Raw genomic sequence first — 24,744 nt, 5'->3', positions numbered from 1 at the left:
CGCAGTTCCCTAATCATTGGTAATGTTGAACTTATCTTCATGTTTGGGTTTTTTTTTTTTTTTTGTGCCATTTGTATTTCTTCTTTGGACAAATGTCTATTCAGGTCATTGGCCCATTTTTAAATTGGGTCTTTTGTCTTTTTTAAATTTAAATTAATTTTTTTAAATTTCTCTCCCCTTCCCCCCGCCCCCCCACCCCAGTTTTCTGTTCTCTGTGTCCATTTGCTGTGTGTTCTTCTTTTTGTCCGCTTCTGTTGTTGTCAGCGGCATGGGAATCTGTGTTTCTTTTTGTTGTGTCATCTTGCTGCGTCAGCTCTCCATGTGTGTGGCGCCATTCCTGGACAGGCTGCACTTTCTTTCATGCTGGGTGGCTCTCCTTATGGGGTACACTCCTTGCACGTGGGGCTCTCCTGCACATGGGGCTCCCCTATGCGGGGGACACCCCTGCGTGGCACGGCACTCCTTGCACGGATCAGCACTGCGCATGGGCCAGCTCCACAAGGGTCAAGGAGGTCCGGGGTTTGAACCGTGGACCTCCCATGTGGTAGGTGGATGCCCTATCCACTGGGCCAAGTCCGCTTCCCTCTTTTGTCTTTTTATTGTTGAGTTGTAACATCTCTTTATATATCCTGGATATTAAACCCTTATTGGACATGTGATTTCCAAACATTTTCTCCCATTGAGTCAGTTGCCTTTCCTCACTTTTGACAAACTCTATGAGGTACAAAAGTGTTTAATTTTGAGGAGGTCCCATTTATCTATTTTTTCCTTTTGTTGCACATGCTTTGAGTGTAAGGGTCAAGAGACCACTACCTACTACAAGGTCTTGAAGATGTTTCCCTATGCTTTCTTCTAGTAATTTTATGGTCCTGACTTTTATATTTAGGTCTTTGATCCATTTTGAGTTGATTCTTGTATATAGAGTGAGGTAGGGGTCCTTTTTCATTCTTTAGGTTATAGATATCCAGTTGTTCCAGCACCATTTGTTGAAAAGAATGTTTTGACCTGTTAACATTACCTTGGTAGGTTTGTCAAAAACCAGCTGACTGTATAAATGAGGGTTTTTTTAATGAATTCTCAATTTTATTCCACTGACTGATGTGAATATCTTTATGCCAGTACCATGCTGTTTTGACCATTATAGCTTTGTAATATGTTTCAGGGTCAGGCAGTGAAATTCCTCCCATATTGCTCTTCTTTTTTAGACTGCTTTTGGCTATTTGGGTGCACTTTCCCTTCCACATGAATTTGGTATTGCCTATTCTAATTCTGTAAAGTAAGCTGTTGGGATTTTGATTGGTATTGCATTGCATCTATAAATCAGTTTATTTTTTTTTAAGATTTATTTTATTTCTCTCCCATCTCCTCCCACCCTCCCCCCCGTTGTCTGCTCTGTGTCCATTAGCTGTGTATTCTTCTTTGTCCGTTTGTATTATCAGGCGGCACTGGGAAACTGCATCTCTTTTTTGTTGCGTCATCTTGCTGTGTCAGCTCTCCGTGTGTGTGGTGCCACCCCTGGGTGGCTGCACTTTTTTCTCGAGGGGAGGCTCTCTTTGCGGGGTGCACACCTTGTGCATGTGGGGGTGCCTTTGCATGGCAAAGCACTCCTTGTGCACGGCAGCACTGCGCATGGGCCAGCTCACCACATGGGTCAGGAGGCCCTGGGGATCGAACCCTGGACCCTCCATCTGGTAGACAGATGCTCTTATCAGTTGAGCCATGTCCGCTTCCCTATAAATCAGCTTAGGTAAGACTGACATCTTCACAATATTTATTTTTCCAATCCATGAACACAGAATGTCTTTCCATTTGTTACGGTCTTTTAAAATTTCTTTTAGAATTGTTTTGTAGTTTTCTGCATATAAGTCCTGTACTTCTTTGGTTAAATTAACTCCTAGATATTCGAGTCTTTTTTTGTTATTGAAAAAGGAACTTTCCCTGATTTCCTTTTTTAGTACTAGTGTACAAAAACATTATTGATTTTTGTGTGTTGATCTTGTATCGTGCCACTTTGCTGAATTAATTTATTAGCTCAAATAGCTTTGTTGTGGATATTTCAGGATTTTCTAAGTACAGGATCATCTCATCTGCAAACAGTAAGAGTTTTACTTCCTCTTTTCATATTTGGATGGTGTATTAGTCAGCCAAAGGTGTGCTGATGCAAAATACCAGAAATCTGCTGGCCATTATAAAGGGTATTTATTTGTGGTAGGAGATGGCTGCTGATGTCTGTGAGGGTTCAGGTTTCCTGGGTTCCTCTGGGCTCATTGTTTCTGTTTCCTTCACAAGGTCAGCTGTAGACTATCAGGTGAATTGTTCTGTCTCTGTCCATGGGGTTTCTGTCGTGTCTAAGGAGCTGTCTCTGTTCCTCTGTGTTCCTCTCCTGGCTCTTCCTGGGGCTTGCTTCTCTTTCCTCTGTGCGATTACTTCCTGGGGCCACAGCTTAAGACTTCAGCATCAAACTCCAACATCAAAAGCCCCAACTCTGTCCTTTGCCATGCCTTTTATGCCCTAATGACATGGCCCAATCAAAGCCCTAATCATAACTTAATCGTACCCAGGTACAGAACAGATTTCATAACCATACCAAACTGCTACAGATGCCTTTAATTTTTTTCTAGTCTAACTGCTGTAGCTAGAACTTCTAGTACAATACTGAATAAAAATGGCGACAGTGGGCATCTTTGTCTTGTTCCTGATCTTAGAGGGAAAGCTTTCAACGTTTCCCAATTGAGTTTTTCATATATGCCTTTATCAGATTGAAGAATTTCCCTTCTATTACTATCTTTTGAAGTGTTCCTATCAAAAAAGGATGCTGAATTTTGTCAAATGCCTTTTCTGCACTGATTGAGATGATAATGTGTTTTTTTTCCCTTCAATTTGTTAATGTGGTGTATTAAGTTGATCGATTTTCTTATGTTGAACCAGCCTTGCATACCAGGAATAAATCCCACTTGGTCATGATGTATAAGTCATTTGATATGCTGTGGATTCACTTTGCAAGTATTTTATTGAGGATTTTCATATCCATGTTTATTAGAGAGATTGGTCTGTAATTTTCTTTTCTTATAGTATCTTTATCTGGCTTTGGTATTAGGGTGATATTGACTTAATAAAATGTGTTGGGTGACTTTCCCTTCTCTTCAATTTTTCGGAAGAGTTTAAATAAGATGGGAGTTAATTCTTTTTGAAATGCTTGGTAGAATTCACCTGTGAAGCCATCTGGTCCTGGACTTTACTTTAATGGGAGATTTTTGATGATGGATTCAATATCCTTAAATGTGATTGCTTTGATAAGTTCTTGTATTTCTTGTAGCATAAGTGTAGGTTGTGCATTTCTAGGAATTTGTCCATTTCATCTAGGTTGACTAGTGTGTAGGCATTCTGTTTCTCATAATATCCTCTTATGATTCTTTTTATTTCTGTGGGGTCAGTTATAACTTCCGCCCTTTCATTTCTGATTGTATTTATTTGCATCGTCTTTTTGTCTAGCTAGGGGGTTGTCAATTTTATTGATCTTCTCAAAGAACCAGCTTTTGGTTTTGTTGATTTCCTCTATTGTTTTTTCTGTTCTCAATTTCATTTATTTCTTCTCTACTCTTTATTATTCCTTTCCTTCTGCTTGCTTTGGGATTGATTTGCTGTTCTTTTTCTAGTTTCTCTAATTGCTCAGTTAAATCTTTTGAATTTAGCTCTTCTTTTTTAATACAGGCATTTAGGGCTATAAATTCCCCTCCCAAGATTGCCTTTGCTGTGTTTCATAAGTTTTTTTTTTTTTTTAACAGATTTATTTTTTCTCTCCCCATTCCCACCCCCCATTGTCTGCTCTCTGTATCCATTTGCTGTGCATTCTTCTGTGTCCACTTGCATTCTTGTCAGGTGGCACTGGGAATCTGTGTCTCTTTTTGTTGCGTCATCTTGCTGCGTCAGCTCTCCATGTGTGCAGCACCATTCCTGGGTGTGCAGGGAAGCTCTCCTTGAGGGATGCACTCCTTGTGTGTGGGGCACTCCTACGTGGGGGCACCCCTGAATGCCAGGGCACTCCTTGCACAGAGCAGCACTGTGCATGGGTCAGCTCACCACACCAGCCAGGAGGCCCTGGGTACCACACCCTGGACCTCCTATATGATAGGCGGATGGTCTATCAGTTGAGCCATATCCACTTCCCTGTATTGCATAGGTTTTGATATGCTGTGTTCTCATTTTCATTTGTCTCAATATATTTTTACTGATTTCAGTTGCAATTTCTTCTTTGACCCACTGATTATTTAGGAGTGTGTTCTTCAGTCTCCACATCTTTGCGAATTTACTTTTTTCCTATTATTGATGTTCAGTTTTATTCCATTATGACCTTAGAAGGTGCTTTGTATAAATTCAATTTTTAAATATTTTTTGAGTACTGCATTGTGTCCTAACATGTAGTCTATCCTGGAGAAAGACCCACGGGCACTTGAAAAGAAAGTAGAACCCACTGAGTTTGGATGTAGTATTCTATATATGTCTGTTAGGTCTAACTTGTTTATTATATTGTTCAAGTTCTCTGTTTCCTTATTGATCTTCTGTTTAGTTGTTCTATCTAATGATGTGAGTTATGTGTTGAAGTCTCCAACAATTATTGTAGAGATGTCTATTTCACCCTTCATTTTTCCCAGAGTTTGTCTCATTTATTTTGGGGGACCCTGCTTAGATGCATAGATATTTATGACAGTTTTATCTTCCTGGTGGATTGTGCCTTTTATTAATATATAATGGCCTTCTGAATCTCTTAACTTTTTGCATTTAAATTCTGTTTTGGGCAGATGATGGCTTTTTCTCACAGTGGCCTGCGGATGCATCTGCAGGCACTGCCGATAATGCCATGGGTCAGCTGATGCCAGAGAGGGCAGGGCTTGGGGGGGTGGGGGAAATAAAGTCTGTTTTGTCTGATATTAGTATAGCTAACCCTGCTGTCTTCTGGTTATTATTTGCATGAAGTATCTTTTTCCAACTTTTCACTTTCAGCCAGTCTGTATCCCTGGGTCTAAGGTGAGTTTCTGGTAAGCAGCATATGGATGGCTCATGTTTTTTTATCCATTTTGTCAGCCTCCATCTTTTGATTTGGGAGTTTAATCCATTCATATTCAATGATACTACGGTAAATGCACTATTTACTTCCTCCATTTTTTTCTTTGGTTTTCATGTGTCATATTTTTGCCTGTCTTTTTACTCTTTGGTTATCCTTTCTGCTATTCTGTCTTCTATACTTTCCTGCAAATCTGTCTCTCCTGTCTTTTTCTTTCAGGTTCTAAGTCTTCCTTTAATATTTCCTGCAAATGTGTATTCTTTTTTGCAAAGTCTCTTAGTTTCTGTTTGTTTGTGAATATTTTATACTCATCTTCATATTTGAAGGACAATTTTGCTGGATAAAGAATTCTTGGCTAGCAGTTTTTCTCTTTCAGTATCCTAATTATATCACACAGTCTTCTCACCTCCATGGTTTCTGAAGAGAAATCTACGCTAAGTCTTACTCCACGTCCCTTGTATGTGATAGTTTGCTTCTCCCTTGCTGCTCTGAGAATTTTCTCTTTATCTTTGACATTTGACATTCTGAGTAGTATGTGTCTTGGAGTAGGTCTATTTGAAATTATTCTGATTGGGGTAAGGTGTGCTTCTTCTTGGACATGTAAGTTCTTTTGTGAGAGGTGGGACATTTTCAGCTATGATTTCCTTTTCTCTTCTCTTCTCCCTCTGAAACTCTCATTACACATATGTTGTTGCTTTTTGTGTTGCCATTCAACTCTCTGAGACCCTGCTCAATTTTTTCCATTCTTTTTTCTCTTCAATTTTAGCTGTTTCATCTTCAGTATCACTTATTCTTTCTTCTGTCATTTTGAGTCTGCTGCTGTATGGCTCAAATTTTTTTTTTTAAGATTTATTTTATTTCTCCCCCATTCTCCCCCTCCCCATCCCCACTGTTGTCTGCTCTCTGTGTCCATTCACTGTGTGTTCTTCTGTTTCTGCTTGTATTCTCATTTGGAGGTTCTGGGAACCAATCCTGGGTCCTTCCAGAGTGGGAGAGAGGTGATTACTCTCTTGTGCCACCTCAGCTCCCCTGCTTTTTTTATTCTCTCTCCTCTGTCTCTTGTTGCATCATCTTGCTGTGCCAGCTCTCTGTGTAGGCTGGCTTTCCTGTGCGGGGAAGTTTTCCTATGCAGCACAGCATTTCCATGCAGGGCGACACTCCGCATCGGCCAGTTAATCATGTGGGCCAGCTTGCCCTCACCAGAAGGCCCTGGGCATTGAACCCTGGAAATCCTATATGGTAGTCGGGAGCCCAATTGGTTGAGCCACATCTGTTTCCCTCAAATGTGTGCTCTTATTTATTTATTATTATTTGAACTACTTATTTGTTAACTTTTTAAAAAGATACATATACCACAAAAAATGTTACATTAAAAAATATAAGAAGTTCTCATAAACCCCACACTCCACCCCACCCGATCCTCCCATATCAACAACCTTTCATCATTGTGGCACATTCATTGCATTTGGTGAATACATTTTGGAGCACTGCTGCATCGCATGGATTATAGTTTACATTGCAGCTTACACTCTCCCTCGGTCCATTCAGTGGGTTATGGCAGGGTATATAATGTCCAGCATCTGACCTGACCCTGCAATATCACTTATGACAACTCCAAGTCCAGAAAATGCCCCCACATCACACCTCTTCTTCCCTCTCCCTGCTCAGCAACTGCTGTGGCCACTGTCTCCATATCAGTGATACAATTTCTTCCATTGCTAGAGTCACAATCATTCTATAGTGGAATACCAGTAAGTCCACTCTAATCCATATTTTATTCCTCCATCCTGTGGACCCTGGAATGGTGATATCCACTTCACCTCTAAATTGAGAGGGAGCTTAGGTCCCACATGGCCGATGGATGTGATTTTCCTGCTTGCAGTTGCAGGCACTCTCAGTTTTTGATCTCACCTATTGTGTTTTTCATTCCCATGAGCTCTGTTACTTTTCTGTTCAGGATTTCAAATTCTTCTTTGCACTCACTCAATGTCTCCTGGATGTCATTTATCTCTTTGACTGTATTGTCTTTCAATTCATTAATTTGATTTTGGAAATGTGTGCACATCTTGCTGATTCTCTCAAATTCTGCATCTCTTCTGGAGCTTTTTCTTTCTTTCTTTTTTTTTTTTTGAGACTAGTTCTTCCCCCCAACCCCCACAGTCTCTTTATTTTTTAAATGTTACATTCAAAAAATATAAGAGGTTGCCACATATCCCCCCTCACACCACTCCTCCCACATCAACCACATCTTTCATCATTGTCTTCTGGGGCTTTGATATATTCCTTTTTTTGGGCCATATGTTCTATTTTCTTAGTATGACTTGTAACTTTTCCTGATATCTAGGCATCTGATTAGGATGTAGTTTACTCAGATGCTCAATTTCTTTATCTTTTGTAGAGATTTAGTGGCAGGAGGCTTGTGTTATCACTGCTTTGATTCTTGGCTTGACTTGGATTGTTAGGATTGTCCTGCTGGTTGCTCAAAACTGGGCACTGGACCAGTAATTGGTTGTAGTGTTGCTTTTTAGGGCCTTGGGGAGGAGGCTATAGAGGCCAGAAAAAGTGCTGTCAAAGAGCGCCATCTGCTGGCAGACCAAAGAAGTGCATGCAAGAAAATTAATAAGTAGGAGAGACTTTTTCTCTTTACTTTTGGTTTTCAAGTTTAACCTGTTGCAACTATATGTGATTTTCATTAATTTATCCTGCTTGGGCTTCACTGAACTTCTTGAGTCTGATAATTTATGTTTTTCAACAAATTTGGGGAAATTTCAGCTATTATTTCTTCAAATATATTTTTTTCTGTACCATTCTTTTTTTGTCTTCTGGAATCATATAATATATGATCTTTTGGTAAAGTCCCTTAGGACCCTGAGGCTCTATTCATTAATGTTTTACTTTTGAATATTTTTCCTCTCCAACATTCAAACTGGATACTTTCCATTAATCTACCTTTAAGTTCACAGACTTTCTTCTTATTTCCACTCTGCTCTTAAGTCTGTCCAGTGAAATTTTACTTCAGCTATTGGACTTTTCAGTTATTTTGGTTCTTTATTATGGTTTCTTATTCACTTCTGAGACTTCCTATCTTTTCAGTCATTAAAAGTAATTTTCCTCTAAGCCCTCGAGCAGGACTAAGCTGCTTTAAAATCTTTCTCTAATTCCAATATCTGGTTTATCTTGAGGCCAGTCTCGATTGATTGACATTTTTTCTTGAGGTACTGGGGGCCAAGGATTGAACTCGAATCTTGTTTGTGGGAAGCAGACACTCAACCACTGAGCCACTTCAGCTTCCCTGAATTGGTTTTATCATTTGTGTTGCTTGCTGTTTCTTTTCAGGAGGCACTGGGAATTGAACCCAGGACCTCCCACGTGGGAGGCACTCAACTGCTTAAGCCACATCCTCTCCCCCTACTGATTGACTTTTCAGCCACATTTTCCTATTTCTCCATATGCCAAGTAGTTTTAGATTCTATCATTGATTTAAAGAATTATGTACTTTAGTGATAATTGATTCTGTATGTTTCTCTGAAGGGTTATCTTTTTTTTTAAAATGGGCAACTAGCTGGCTGAACTTAAACTCCAACTCAGTTTAGATCTAAAGGAACTAAAAGAACTGCCTGGAGTCTGTCCTGCACATGTGTAGTTTAGAGGTTAGCCAGAGATTTGGGCAGGTCCCACACAGACTTTATGGCTTCCTCTCTGTGGTTCTGGTAACTTCTCCTCCACTTTCCATTGCTGTGGTTACCCCAAACCCCAGCATCTGGTTCTTCAATTCAGTAAGTTGGTAGTTTCTACCTAGATTTTTTTTTTTAGGAAAGTTTTTCAATATTTATTTTACTTATCTCCTCCAATACTGCCTTGTTGTTTGCCCTTGCTACCTACTCTCTGTGTCTGTTCATTGTGAGTTCTCTGTGTCTGCTTGTCTTATTTTTAGGAGGCACCAGGAACCAAACCTGGTACCTCCCATGTGGGAGGGAGGCACCCAATCACTTGAGCCACCTCTGCTTCCTTCTTGTTGTATCTCTGTGTCTCTTCATTGCGTAATCTTGTTGCATCAGCTCGCTGCACCAGCCCATCACATCAGCTTGCTTTCTTGCTCATCTCTTTAGGAGGAATCAGGAACTGAACCTCAGACCTCCCATGTAGTAGGCAGGCACCCAACTGCTTGAACCACATTCACTTCCCTCTACCTAGGTTTCTGTCACTCCACATGGTCCTGATTAAGACTTCCTAAGGTTAAAAGCCAAGATAAGAGGAAACTCACAAAGTGCCATTTCCTTTTTTCAAGTGGTGACCTCCCTCCAGAATTTGCCTTCTTTTGTTTGCTCTCCAATTCTTTTTAGTAGTTTTAAAAATATTCTTCTCAGAATGTATAGTCATTCATGGGAAGGTTGATTTGATAGAAGCTATTTGGCCATTAGCAAAAGCAGGACCTTCCAAGTTTATTCTTAATCTTTGGATGCAAGCAGTTTGCGTTAACTAAATAACTGAATAAACTGCCAGATATGAATTCTAGATAACAGGAATTGGCATGGAGCATTTGGAATGATAATACATGAGACTATCAATGCACAGCTGAAATTTATAACTGGAGAGCTCAAAAAAGTTTTATAAAATAACACATTTCATTTTAGTACAAATGTTTTTTATCTTCAAGTTTAAATTTATGAAGACATTCAGCTATGTCTGTCAGTCTACACCTAAAATTGCTACTAAAAATAAGTCATGTCTTGCATTAGGAATACCAAGTTTGAAAAAATACTTTTTGAGCCAACCCTATTATATAAATAAATGGCTAGTTTATTTTCATATCAAAATTCCATAAAAATTACATTCCTCCCTCCTTGGTTCTACCTGTAGCCACGATGAATGTTAAAATTTAAGTATGACACATCCTTATCAAAGAAAAAGGTGCAAAGCCTATTAACAGCTTTAAAAGTGGAACTGCAAAGAGTGTGATCATACAATTATATACTCATTCCCAAACTGTAAATATTGCCATAATTTAAGTTTTGATTCAGTTGCAAGAAATAACATTACACAGTAAGGATTAAAAAATACACCTAAAGCTCTTCCCACTTTGGTCTCTTACACTATAATGGATTCCAAAGTGTTGATTAGAATTTTAGTTTACTTCACACACCAGCAGTGTCTATATTAACTAAAGTCTTACATACATCAACATATTGAAGATGCCATCATAAAGTTCAAGAGTCTGAAATTACTTGAGTGTACCACAAGGCCTAAGTACTCACCCTCCCCTCTCTTCCCTTAAAGTATGAGCCTGCTTCAATCTTTGAATACAATCAAGACTTTTATATCTTTCTCTGAATGAGTTCCAATTAACTGTGAGAAAGGGGACGGAAAAAAGGGCTGGTAACTGCTCACATTTCGTAACAAGAATGATTCTGTCCCATAGAAAGTGAAATGCTATTTCATTCTGCTTCTTCCCATGCTGTTCTTATACTCTTTATCCTCCTTTTCTTAGTGCCATTCAAACACTCAAATCTGATTTTATTTATCTCTTACAAAAAAGGGCAGTTTCTGACATTGAGGTTGAATTTTCTTGGCAAACCTCTACAAAACATCAGCATCAAATATGTAAATAGATTTTGCTTAGCAGATATTTCAAAATTACTCCCACAATGTCAAGGGGATGAGAGTAGGAAGGCTCTATTGAGAGTACTTCCTGGATTAGATCTTTGGAAAGTTTATGCCTAATCATCTCATGCATTCCTCAAATCTGAGCATGAATTTGTCCTGAGTTAAAGTCTCCAACACAAAATGAAAGTGTTATTCCTGCTTCTTTTCTTCTACGCTGAACTCAACAAGACATGCTTCATTTCTTGTACTGCAAGGATATTCCTTGGTATCACAAGTTCCTTCCTGCCATCTGATCTTCTGGCAATGTGTTCCTTCATCACTAGGACTTTCTCGTATCCTTGGCCCTCTAGGATGTTTTTGATTTGAGGGTTCAGAACTTTCCTGAAGTACAATATTTTAAGATGTGGACCTGACTCAGTTCCCAATCCTGGAAGCTGGAGGGAGTTTTTAAGGTGGCAGTGGCACAGAGGTCTCTTGAATATACAGTCATTTCTCAAGACAGCCAGCATGCAAGAAATGACTGAGGTATGTTCACAGAAGATTTCAGGTCCTGATAACAGATGGCACAAATATTGTGTTTCTCCAGCTACTCTTTCATAGCCACGGGTAATGATTTAATCTTATTCAGTGTCCCTGAGGGAAGAAAACTCTTCTACCCCAGCTGGGCCCGAAGTCACAGATCACAGTAGGAATGGATAAAGATGATCATTAAGCTCATCGCTATCCATTCTCCAAATTGGTCCTCAAGACTCTATAGGCCACCACACAGAAGGACACAAGAAACTGCAGCCAGTGGTTAAGTGCCATCCACACAGCAGACATCCATTTTTTCCACTAGCTCTTTCCTGACTTTCCCAACCATAAATAAGACATAAATAAAAAGTGTTTCTAGAATGTGGGGAGAGGTAAAGATGCTGCTGGAGATAATAAGAAACCAAAAATCCAAGTGGAAAAATTGGCAAATCATATAAGCCATATAAGCAAGGGATACCAGTAAATATAAACAAAGGCTCACAGCATGGAGGTTTTTTCATAAAATCTTATCTCTAGATGTTCCCAGAGCCAAAACAGTAGGACCTGTGGATGTAGGACAGACATTACCACAGTGAAAATAATGAGCAGGAATGTCTGGTAAATAACCTATAGTTCTGTCAGACCAGTCTGCACTACCAGGATTAAAGTTGTTTTAGCCAAAGGGGTGCTGCTGCAAGGTACCAGAAATCTGTTGGCTTTTATAAAGGGTATTTATTTGGGGTAAAAGCTTACAGTTACAAGGCCCTACAGAGTCCAACTCAAGGTTAGTTCCTTACCAAAGTCTGTTGTCACGTGTTGAAGCAAGAGGGAGGGCAACATCTGTGAGGCTTCAGCTTTCCTCTTTCCTTGTAAGGCTCCGTGGACTCACCTTCTTCGGATCTCAGCTGTAGGCTGGAGGACTTGTGTCTTTCTGGGCCTATTTAGCTGCTTAGGTCTCTTTAGTTGCAGTCTATCAGGTGAATGGCTTCTCTCTCTTCCTGGGGCCTCTCTGTGTTTATGGAGCTGTCTCTCTTCCTCTGTGTTCTTCTCCTGTGTATCTACTTCTGTGTGTCTCCTTGATTGAGTGTCCATTTATATAGCCCACTAAAGGGGCGGGGACTCAAACTGAGTTACACTCTACTGACATGGTCAAATCAAAGACCTAAGCTTAACATAATTTAATCAAAGACATCCCAGCTGAATCTAATACAATAAAAGGGTATCATGCCTAGAGGAACAGACCAGTTTACAAACAATCTCTCTTTCTGGAATTCATAAATAATCCCAAACTGTCACAACAGTGTCTCTCCCTCTGTCATGCCTTGATTCATGGCACGTGGAAGCTCACTAACTCTGCAAGTAAAACTTGCAGTGTCAGAACACTCAAGGCAACAAAAGAAACCATGAAGATCAAATCCAAAAGGGAATACAGAGTGCAGCAACATACCCGTCAGACAATGGAAAAGAAGCCTCTCACATGATGCAGGCTGATCTCTAGTACTGAATAGGAGTAAATCTAAAGAACAAATAAGACATGTCAGAAAATCATGAAAAGAACTGGGACTATCTACCAGCTGATTCCCAGGACATTCTTAAGGCTAAAAGGCCATATACTTCCACTACCTGAACCAATTATCAATATGTGGACTTAGCAAAATTATAAGGTACTAAGAAACTAGATCCAAGAAAATAGAGAACTTGTAGTGCAGTGTGGCAGTTTGAGATGATAAATTCCAAAGAGATTGTTTGTAAACTGGTCTGTTCCTCTGGGTGTGATCCCCTTTGATTGTATTAGATTCAGCTCAGATGTCTTTGATTAGATTATGTTAAGATTAGGGCTTTGATTCCACCATGTAAGTAGGGTGTAACTCAGGGTTGCCTCCCTGTCCCCTTGGTGGGCTATACAAACAGACACTCATTCAAGAAGACACAGAAGAAGGGAGAACTTGGTCATTTCACTCCTGCCATGTGACAGAAAAGAGAAAGCTCAAACAGCTAAGGCCCCATGGAGAGATGGGTCAGTCGCCTGATAGTTTGCAGCTGAAGAGAACAGAGCACTTAAGCAGCTAAGGCCCAAGAGACCAGGCAGAGACTGCTCACCATCTTGTTTCAACACATGGCAACAGACTTTGATGAGAAACCAACCTTGAGTTGGACTCTTTAGGTCCTTGTAGCTAAGCTTTTTACCCCAAATAAATACCCTCTATAAAAGACAACAGATTTCTGATACTTTGCATCAGCACCCCTTTGGCTGATTTATTATTATTATACAGTAAAACTCACAGCAAATTTATTGATAACAATAGTCTCCAAAGAAATAGGCAGAATCTTGCTGGCAGAGAAAGTACGTGAGCTGAGAAAAAGTCAAATGTTGTTTTATGACACAGGAGTGCACACCATTAACAGACCTGTTAAGGCTGTGGTGCACTGATTCATGGAGAGAAGTTCTAAATACATTGGTCCTTCATAGATGCGCTCCAGTTCACTCTTAACATAGTTCCTGGAGAACTCATGTCCAGCATATAGTAGAGACCTCAAAAAATATAAATAAAGCTGAAACAGATGCTGCTGAGGCAAGGTTCATAGCACAGCACTTATATAACCTATATAAAACATATTAAGACCAAATACATATATTGGAAAAGAGGGCTGTTACTGAGGCTAGTGCTTTGAATCTGTTGGGGAAAAAAAGCTGACATCCCATATGAACTAAGGACATCTAGTTAAGGATGGCTGGTGCCCTTTGCAGCCATTTTTTTTCCTTTAAGCAGATTTTGGGGTAGTCTCCATTCCTGTGGCAGTGGGCGAGCTCCTAGGGCTCTTGGCTCTCTACCCACTCTCCCGTGCTCCTTGGAGGCTGTGAGGCTGACAGCATGGCTCTTGTGCCAGGTGATGACTGCCGCATCTTGGGAGGTGGTGGCTGTAGCAGCTCCAGTGGCCCTACCTGGGTGGTAACCTCACAACTCATGTCAGTATCCATGGCCTCCTACCCAATTTAGTGACATTTTGATTCCATACAATGATATAGTCCAACTTGAATTGGATTTAGAATATACCAGATGAAACTCAGGAAAAAAATGTTTTTTTCCTTGGAGATTTGCCAGGACTCACAATACTCATAGCTAAAATGTATTAATATTAGGGCAAAGGTTACAGAGCAAAACCAGCAGTAAAAAGACAGGTACTGGAGGAGTCCAATGAAGTCCAGAACAGGCTTCTTTTTAAAAAGATTTTATTTATTCCGCACCTTGCCCCCAACTTTGTTGTTCTGTGCCCACTGTCTGCTCTCTGTGTCTGTTCATTGTATGCTTGCTTCTTTTTAGGAGGCACCAGGAACCAAACCCGGGACCTTCCATGTGGTAGGCAGGTGCCCAACTGCCCGAGCCACATCTGCTTCCCCAGAACAGGTTTCTGATGTCTTTTATCTGAAATCACACAGGCGTGCTCTCTCTCTCTAGCAGCAACATACAGGTACATGTGAAGTATCTCTGCCCATGGAAATCCATTTGAATCTCAGGTCTATGGCTTTCATGGGGGACTGCTCACATAGGCATTTACTGTTATGCATCCAGTCATGGCAAAAATCAGGGTTCCAACAATGAAACCAGGTCCACATCCACCTTGATTGTGCAGAGCAACCTGCCAAGCCAGAGTGGCATGGTTCATTGTTCTAGGTGTGTATATAACAAAGTCATCATCACTAATACAAAGAACACTACAGGAAGAGGATTTGGTTCAACTGATAGAGCGTCTGCCTACCACATGGGAGGTCCAGGGTTCAAACCCAGGGCCTCCTTGACCCATGTGGAGCTGGCTCACACACAGTGCTGATGTGTGCAAGGAGTGCCGTGCCACGTAGGGGTGTCCCCCGCGTAGGGGAGCCCCACGCGCAAGGAGTGCGCCCTGTAAGAAGAGCCACCCCATGCAAAAAAAGTGCAGCCTGTTCAGGAGTGGCACTGCACACACGGAGGGCTGACACAGCAAGATGACACAACAAAAAGAGACACAGATTCCCAGAGCCGCTGACAAGAATAGAAGTGGACACAGAAGAACACACAGTGAATGGACAGAGAGAACAGACAACTGCGGGGGGGCGAGGGGCAGAAGGGGAGAGAAATAAATAAATAAAAATCTTAAAAAACAAACAAACAAACAAACAAAAACACTACAAAGGCCCTATTCCTAGGAGCTAGCCATGGGTCAATCAAAGTTCTCTTAGGGACATGCAAGTACTAAGCAAACTGACATGCTGTGTTAATTAACTCTTTCCTCACATGGTCTGTATATCCTTGCTGTCACTGATTACTAATTCCTGGCTTACTAACAGGAATAATACAATGCTAATTAAGTTCTGATATTTCCTCTAGTCTCTCCACTCTTCCCAACACATAATTTCTATATCTAGCTATTCTTTACAAATAGGCTACCTATACATGAAAGCAGTACTTTATGCTGTTCAGAAGAGAAGGGCTAAAATGGACAGAGCCCAAAGATGTAAAAACTACAGCATTTATTATCCTTGTATGATTTAAATTTTATCTTTTGCCCACAAACCTGTTTTCCCTCCTGGATTCTGTATTTCACACAGTCTTGCCATGATGTACCTGTAGTCCAGGTCAAAAACCTAGATGACATCTCTTCTTCATCCCCTAAATACACAAACCCAGATGATATTGGCTCCTAAAATTTTGCTGAATCCATTTCCTTCTTTCCATATGACCTCATTTCCCTGTTAACTGCTCCTTTTTTGTGTTTCCTTCCTTCTTCTCCCAGGCCATTATTCATTGCAGCAGAGTTGTCACTCTCATTCTGTCCTAGAAAGCAACACATCGCACACTGAAGAATAATTTTCTGAATAAGATCTGATATAATGAGATATTGTAATAACTCAGGTCACCATTTTCTATTGTTTTCCTTTGTGTTATATACTAATTTCTATTTTATTGGGAAATAAATTAATCTCTCAAATTGAAAATTAATTTTCCATCTATTTCTTCAATTTCAATGGAAATAGCAAAAAATAAAAGCTGCTTCCTGTGTCTCACTTTTCCGCTCCCCTCCTCTCCCCCTCTTTCTCCCCCTGCCCTCCTCCTCCCTGCTGTTTTTGCTGTCTGTATCCATTCACTGTGTGATCTTCTGTATCTATTTCTCTTTTTGTCTTCTCTTCTTATCTTTCTCCTTTAGGATTCACCAGGATTCGATCCTGGGGACATCTGATGTGGAGAGAGGTTACCTGTCAATTGCACCACTCCAGTTCCTGGTCTCTGCTGTGCTTCACCTTGACTCTCCCCTTCAGCTCTCTTTTGTTGTGTCATCGTCTTGCTGCATGACTCACTTGCGTGGGCACTGGCTCACTGCATGGACACTTGGCTCACCATGTGGGTACTGGTTTGTCGTGCAGGCACACTTTCTCTTCCTCTTTTTCACCTCCTCTTTTTCAGGTATAGAACCTGGGTCCTCCCATAAGGTAGGTGGAGGCCTTATCACTTGAGTCACATCCACTTCCCCGGTGCCTCATTTTTCAGTTGCTTTATGACATCTGGACTCTTCTCTCAGTCTTTTTCCTTTCTCAACTGCTATGTTCCGATTGTTCTTCTTTAGATACTTCTGCTAAATTTCATCCCTATAGAAAACAGTACAAGCTCGATAAGAAATTACAGGAAGAATATCTGTGTAGTCATATTTCACAGGTCTTTTTTGAGATCATAAGCAGAAGTTATAGATGGCATTAATAAATAACATCTACATATGACCTTTAAAACATCTGATTCATAAAAATGATTTAAAAATTTATTCACCTGAAGCTAAAGAACTCAACTAAGATCCGCAAAACTTAAGAAAGGTTTTGACAACATATTGAGGGCTATATAAACTGGATGAGAAAAAGGCTACATAGAATGTATTAGTCAGGGTCATCCAGAGAAATAGAACCAAAAGATATATATTTGAAAATAATAATGGATTTATTATAGGAATTGGCTCACACAACTCTGCGGATTAGCAAGGCCAAATTCCTTAAGGCAGGTCATAAGTTGGAAACTGTGATGGAGATGACATTGAACTTCCCAGGAAAAGCAGGCTAGCTGAAGCAAAGATAGAAATTCTTTTCTTTGACTCCTGAAAATCTTCAGTTCTCATTTTAAGATCTTAAGATGATTGGATGGTAGACTCCTCTCATTGCTAAAGGCAATCTCATTTATTGATTGTAGATGTAATTAGCCAGAGATACAATCAACAGACTGAAATTTTAAGTCTATCTACAAAATACCTTGAAGTATTAATCAGGCCATGCTTGATTGACTAAACAACTGAACACCATAACCTAGCCAAACTGACACATAAAATTAACCATCACAAAATTATACCTAGACTGCAGTTAGATGATAAAGAACACTACCTATGTTTTATCAAGTAAAACAAAACAATTGAGGGTACTCTAGAAAAAGAAAATAAGACAAATTATTTGTATAAAAAGAATATTTTAATTTTCAAAACTCGTGTCCTCTTATAGAGTTCACATATTTAATTTATATGATGCAGCAAAATAAGATTTAAACACAAGTTTTCATAAATGCAAATATTGTATAAAGCAAGATATATAGGTTCCCATGTATAATAGTTACAGTGCTGAACCTCAACTTATGGAAATAAATTAGATAAGGAATTTTAAGATAAAAATTTTTAAGATAAATCAATATGCCTGCTTAAATTAACATGCCTGCTTAAATTAACCATGCCAAGAACAATTAATGTCACAAAAGCTCCAATAAAGCTTCATTAAATAATCAGTCATTTAAAAGAAAAGAAGATTTAGCAAAAAAGCACCCAGCTAATAGCATTAGTTTTTGTTTTTGTAGGTACTGGAGATTGAACCCAGGACCTTGTACAGGGAAGCAGGTGCTCAACCACTGTCAATGGGAAGCAGGTGCTCAATCACTGAGCTACATCTACTCCCCAGTGAGAGTTGGTTTTTTCGTGTGTTTGTTTTTAGGAGGTTCCTGGGATCAAACCTGAGACTTTTACATGGGAAACAGGTGCTCAACCACTGGAGCTATATCCGCTCCCAGTTATTATTATTTTTTAAAGATCATGCTTCTCTCAGCTAGAGCTAAGATATAAGCAATTTGTGCTTGAAAATAATAGTCTGTAGATACATGATTTCTAGCACTTCTAATTTTATGATTAGAGGTGATTTTTAAAAATACACTACAAGACTTCACAGAAAAAGTTATTTCATAATAAGTTCTTAATTTTTTTTCTATGGGAATTTTTCTCTTCTTCAGTAATCATTATCAACCAGGAAATAAGATGAAATACTACTTAGTTTTACTCTTAAATTTTTAGGTATATCACAAATTGCTATGTGACCTTGGGAAAATTACTTAATTCCTCTTATCGCCTGTAAAATAAGTTAGTCTAGAAGTTATCTGTAACAGCCTCTTCCCCATCCTTATATGCCTGATGGTCATGGTAAAACCTGCTGTCTTCTCTATTTTCCTTTGGGAAAATCAATGATCTGAGATCACTTTCAGCTATAAAGTCTCTCAATCTATAGTGACCAGGAAATAAAAACCACCACCTGAAATCGTGCAGCCTTTAGACGCATTTTTTTCCTTTTCTTTTCCTTCATCTAACTCCTATTTATTGAGCACTGTGCAGGGAGGATTCTGATACCAACAGGTGTGGTTCCTGGATAAAAACATCTTTAGTGAGGTACTTAGTAAAAAACAAACAAACAACATACAGTTTAAAGAAAGCATGAAGTCTATATTACTACAGTTTCCAAAGATTTCTTCCACACTATTTCCATTTGGTGAAATTAATAGGAAAATAGCTGTACAACAAATTAACAGTAGCATATGACAAGGATTCAAGCCTTTGTATCAAATCTTCCATTAAGGCTAACAGTTTGAAACTTCAGTTTACAAGGTAAGACAGCTCACTGTACCAGTTTGATATGGTTATGAATTCCAAAAATAGATATTGGATTATATTTGTAATCTGGTCTATACCTAGACATGATTAAGTTATGATTAGGGCTTTGATTGGGCCACGTTATTAGGGCATGGCAAAGGACAGAGTTGAGGGTTTTTGATGTTGGAATTTGATGCTGAGGCCTTAAGCTGGAGTCCTGGGAAGTAAGCTGACAGAGGAAAGAGAAGCCAGCCCCAGGAAGAGAGGAACCCTGAGCCCAGGAAGAAGCAAGCCCTGGGAAGAAAGGAATCTTGAACCCATAGAGAAGCAAGACCCTGGAAGAGAACAACCCAGGAAGCCTGAACCCTGGCAGATGTTGCCAACCATCTTGCTCCAACACGTGAAAATAAACTCTGGTGAGGGAAGTAACTTATGCTTTATGGCCTGGTATCTGTAAGCTCCTATCCCAAATAAATACTCTTTATAAAAGCCTACCAATTTCTGGTATTTGCATCAGCACCTCTTTGGCTGACTAGTATACCCACTAAGATAAAGGGATATCTACAAGGACAGGATAGATTGGTATCTCTATCATACTTTTGGATCTATTACATGATTTGTATAGGTTGAACAATTTATATCTACTGTATCAGCTATTTAATTTTGGACACACTTTTAAGTTTCACCTGCAAAATTAGACCAGAATTTCAATTTTGAATATATAGTAGAAATTTCTCCTCCCTTAATTTTAAACCCTTTCCCATTTTTAGGAAACATAATTGCATAATTCAAACTCCTTCAATACTGTGATCTAGTTTCCCCTCTTGATGTTATAAAAGGCTCATGTAACTATAGTAACGGTCTAGAGAAAACTGAATGCCTTTTTGATCAGCAATATGCAAAGTATACCGTATGTGTTATTTTTCTCTCTGGGATAACCAAAGTGGATAATATGTGTTTGTTCTTCTTCATGGTTATGGAGATATATTATTCAAAATTTCTTCCTGACTACAGTCCCAGTCATTCACAGTCCCGTCGTTAAAATGTTTTAGTATTATCTTTTGCTGCTAGTAGTCATTCTATAACCCAAAGTAATAGAATTGATTGTATACATCAATTTTAAATCTGGGTTCGCTGCCACTTTAACTACAAGTAGAGACTGACATTGCTCAGATTTCTAATACTTAGAGAATCTGGTATTTTCTAAACTTGTCCTTTGATCTTTTTTTAAAAAAAGATTTATTATTTTATTTATTTCTCTCCCCTTCCCCCTCCCCCAGTTGTCTGCTCTCTGTGTCCATTCGCCGTGTGTTCTTCTGTGACCGCTTCTATCCTTATCAGCAGCACGGGAATCTTTGTTTCTTTCTGTTGCGTCATCTTGCTTTGTCAGCTCTCCTGCATGCAGCGCCATTCTTCGGCAGGCTGCACTTTTTTCACACTGGGCGACTCTCCATAAGGGGTGCACCCCTTGCGCGTGGGGCTCCCTTATACGGTGACACCCCTGCGTGGCACGGCACTCCTTGCGCACATCAGCACTATGCATGGGCCAGCTCCACACGGGTCAAGGAGGCCTGGGGTTTGAATTGCGGAACTCCCATGTGGTAGGCAGATGCCTTAACCACTGGGCTAAGTCCGTTTCTCTGTCCTTTGGTCTTAAGCGCTTTCTTAAAGCAAAATAATTGCTAAAATAGATTAACATGTCACCAGAAAATAGAATGAGGGTAGAGGATGGAAAGCTGAGGATTAATCTGTGCAAAATTGGTAAAAAGGTTCTTCGTAAATCTTTGGAAATGAATAGAAATGGTGAAAGCATATCATAGTGTTTGTAACAGCTATTATATGGGTATGACAGTGATTGAAAGCAAAAGTCTAAGGGCATGTACATTACTAGAAGGAAAGCTAAAATATGTTAACATGGGACTATAACCTCATGTGAAATACCTATGAGTGACATTGCATATATGGCTGTTTTTACAAAATATAAATACAAATAAACTAGAGAAAGAGAAACAGAATAACAGCTATGTACAGACAGGGGAAGTAATAGATTGAGAGGTGATAAGTTATTGTTAGTTTGTTTTTTGTTTATTATTATTGGAGTAATGAAAATGCTTTAATAATGATTGAAGTGATGAATGTACAACTATGTGATTACATCAGATACCATTACACTCTGGATAGATTTATGCTTTATTATGATGTATCAATACAATTGATTAGTTTAAAACAGATTTACATCTATGAGAAGAATTTCTCCAATTTGTACAGATTTTAATATTTTTTCATTTTATCTCTATTTTCCACTTTTTCTACAATTAGTGTCTAGTATTTATGTAACAAAGCAATTCATGCTTTAAAACAGCTCAGTGGAAATGAAGAGCATTAATTAGGTGGGTTGTGTTTTTTTTCAGTTGTCTGTTACACTGATGACTTGATTTAAAGTTTTGGGTTTTTTCCCAGAATAATTTAAAGTGCTTCACTGGACCTTTTAGGGCAAATTATACTCTAAATTAATATAAATTCCTAGACTTTTAAGGATTTATTTGCATTAGGCACAATTATATTTCTACATTAGGCCATCAGTTGATGACCTTTTAATATGAGGATTTCCTTTAAAGTGATTAATTTTCTTGAATTCCCTTACAAAGGTGCTTTTCAATCATCCAAACATCTTCCTTAGAAAAGCACTGCTTTCTGCTTCCCTGAATCACATAGGGAATTAACTGCCTCTAGCTGGTTTCAAAAAAATCTCATTGACCAAATGCAATGTGTGTAAATTATTTGGATCCCTTTGAACAAACCAAATGTGAACTGTCTGAATATTAAATGATACTAAGACTTTTTTTTTAACTTGGGATAATAGTATTGTGATATGTTTAAAAAATTTATCTCTAACTGTTCATATTTAAAGTATTTACAAATACAGGCCCTATGTTGATCACTGTTCAAGCTGGGTATGTGGTATATCAGGATTTACTGTACTATTATCTCTACTTTTGTGTATGTTTGAAATTTTCCATAGTGATAAGCTATAAAATAACTAAAAGGAGAGAAAAGAAAAGGTTTTAAAATTTAATTGGCCTGACTCAAGCAGAAGCTGAATTTTCTTAGGAGATATCACAGTAAATATTTTGGGAATCTTTCAGAGTTACCTGCTAATTTGTTTTTGATCAGAGTTTGAAGTTGTTGCTCTGGCCTCTCATAGTATAAGGGCTACAGATATAGTGCTGGAGGCAAAAACATTTCCTACCAGGGATAACCTCTTAAAAGGTTAGAGTCTTAGAGGCCAAAAGCTAATTAAAGACTGACTGAGAAGTAATCCCATACAGGTCTGTCTAGTAATTTGGAAACATCATTACTTATCTTTTTAAGAGTTGCTTTATGGTGGAAAGTGCAATGAAGAGCAAATAAGGTGCCTCTTTGCTTTAGTCATGGAAGTAAGCATCACCAATTACTTCTGTTTAGAGAATTGGGACTTTTTAATTTTGCATTTAACAAAGAATAAGGAAACCCATCAGAAGAGACCCCAAATTTCCAGTTAAGTGACTGAGAGAAAAGGGCCATTAATAAGTAACCAAGGTCAAGAGTTGGGTTTCAGGAGTACGGTGATTTTTTTCTTTTTCTCCCTGTGTAAGTATTCTCCCCACACAGGCTGTTTTCATAAGTACAGCAGGAATAAGCCTCTGTTTAACCTTTATAAATTAATACAGCAAGAAGCGCACACATCTGAAATAATTTACGTACATTTATACTACCGTATTAGAGTGTGCATTACGTTTAGACCAATACAAGCTGAAAAACAATTATTTGAGCTTCCTATCAGCCTGTAGAAAAGACTTTTGAAAGGTGAATTTTGAAAGGTTCTATAAAGGGACTCCTAGCCCATGCTCAACCTTTTCTCTCATTTTGCTCTAGGTATTCAGCATCATTGCCTATTCTCATTTCTCGTTTCTTAACCACTTGCCATATCTGCCGGCAGATCACTTGTCAGACTGAATAAAATCCATAGGTAGCCCTCTAATTTAAAAAACAACAAAGCATCATGCACTATTTGGGGTCCTTCAGGAAATCCTAGTGTGATGCAAATCTGTGAGGAAACAAAAATAGGTAAAAACCAACAAAATTAAATTTTTACCAACAACTGGTTTTTGTCAACAGCTGGCTGGAAAGATTTAAAGATGACAACAATAAAATCTCAAGACTGACTCCAGAAACACAATACACTGTATTGCGTGAGTGAACGGTTACTCTGCAAGTGGCTGAAACCTCAAAGTGTCACATGATAGTAACAAACAATTTCCGAGGCCTCTGCAATATTTTCGTTGGTCCCAAGACCTCGAATTCCCTGGCGTGCTTTATTTTTATTTGAAATTTAAAGTTTCCTCTAGATTTCGCGGCATTTTAGGATCTGGTTACTTAGTATTAACAGCTGTTTCAAAAGTACTCTAGCTCATAATACAGGTGTACTACCAGCTGCAAACAAACTGAACATAAGAAAATCCAAACTTACCACCCACTCACATTTTCTCAAAGGCACACTCACAATAGGGTTTGTTTACATGGGCATTCCATTAAAATTCCCGTGTATTCGATCTATTTACACCCATTTCTTTCAAAAATACGTTATATGCGCCGAGAGTACATTTTTAACTAAAATGAGCTCCTCTGCTTGGCAGTTCATGGAAACATACAGTGTATAGAAATTAAACCGTTGGAGTCGACTTCACAGCTAAGGCTGTGAACATGATTCCTGATTAAGGTTTTTATCCCCATCTCCGTTCCTCCCTCCCCAGTGTTTGTCAGTCCTTGGGGAAAGTGGGTAAAAAGGGACGGCAAGGTGGTGGCGTGCCCTTCACTCCGCCAGTTTGCCCACGCCGACGTTTAATGCTTAAACGTTCTGAACCGAAAATTGTTTTGTTTTTTTTTTCTTTAAGGTTGCCTGTGGAACAAACACGTTTCCGGGACAGACGCGATGCTGCATCCCTCAACAGCGGGTTCCCGGAGAGCGGGAGGGACGACTCCCGCAAAGCACCCGGGCTCCGGCAGACCCGCCGCGTCTAGGAACGGCGGAAGCACGCCTGAGGCCGGGAGTGAGATTCAAAAATCGCGCGGACACAAGTCGCAGGGGGTCGAGGGGGCACCGCCTACCTCCCGATTAGCCCGGTTTGCTCGGTGAGCCCGAGGGCCGCGGCGGGAGGAGGTGGCGAACGCCGACCGAGCGCTGAGGCAGCGGCCCCTCGCAAGGCGCCCGCGCTCCGGCCGCGGCGCGAGAGCCCAGCCGCCACGCATGCCGGGAGCCGCGCGCTGCACGCTGGGCCGCGTAGTTCCCGCCCGCCTCACTCCGGGTGGTATCGAGAAGCGACCGCCCGCTGCTCCTTTCAAGTCTCCGGAGGGACGGCGCGACAACCACCAGATGGGAAGCAAGTCGGTAGCGCCGGGTCGAATGAGCTGGACCAAGTTCTCCCCTTCCTGTGGCAAGGACGGAAGGGAGAAGTCAGCCACTTGGCCCCTCAGGTCCCATTCAGACGTGGAGCCGAGTGGCGGGCTTGACAGTGCTTCCCCTTTAAGAAGGGGCGGGGCGCAGCCTGCCGTTTGGCCGTCCTCCGCGCCCTCCCCCCCGCCCCCCGCCCAGAGTTGACAGACCAATCGCC

The 24,744-nt window shown here is 39.9% G+C and overlaps 1 long non-coding RNA gene, 1 other non-coding gene and 1 pseudogene across 3 annotated transcripts; 1 reads left to right on the top strand and 2 right to left on the bottom strand.

Moving 5' to 3' along the window:
- The first annotated feature begins 4,794 nt into the window (after positions 1-4,794).
- On the top strand, positions 4,795-4,880 carry LOC111761431 (small nucleolar RNA SNORD35). Its single transcript, XR_002794806.1, has one exon. It is a non-coding gene; the product is annotated as a small nucleolar RNA SNORD35 (small nucleolar RNA).
- Positions 4,881-10,283: 5,403 nt separating this feature from the next.
- LOC101447296 (RING finger protein 145 pseudogene) lies at positions 10,284-11,899 on the bottom strand (annotated as a pseudogene).
- Positions 11,900-13,406: 1,507 nt separating this feature from the next.
- On the bottom strand, positions 13,407-24,694 carry LOC139438657 (uncharacterized). 2 transcript variants are annotated; one of them, XR_011648342.1, is made up of 4 exons: positions 24,242-24,694; positions 18,759-18,868; positions 16,413-16,802; positions 13,407-15,993 (listed from the first exon to the last, which is right to left on the bottom strand). It is a non-coding gene; the product is annotated as an uncharacterized lncRNA (long non-coding RNA). The 2 variants fall into 2 exon arrangements; XR_011648340.1 differs by lacking the exon at positions 18,759-18,868 and having other exon boundaries at positions 24,242-24,680.
- Between the last annotated feature and the right edge of the window lie 50 nt (positions 24,695-24,744).

This window comes from Dasypus novemcinctus, chromosome 1 (assembly GCF_030445035.2).
Source record: "Dasypus novemcinctus isolate mDasNov1 chromosome 1, mDasNov1.1.hap2, whole genome shotgun sequence".
Taxonomy (NCBI): Eukaryota; Metazoa; Chordata; class Mammalia; order Cingulata; family Dasypodidae; genus Dasypus; species Dasypus novemcinctus.
This window is presented reverse-complemented; position numbering and strand designations above follow the sequence as displayed.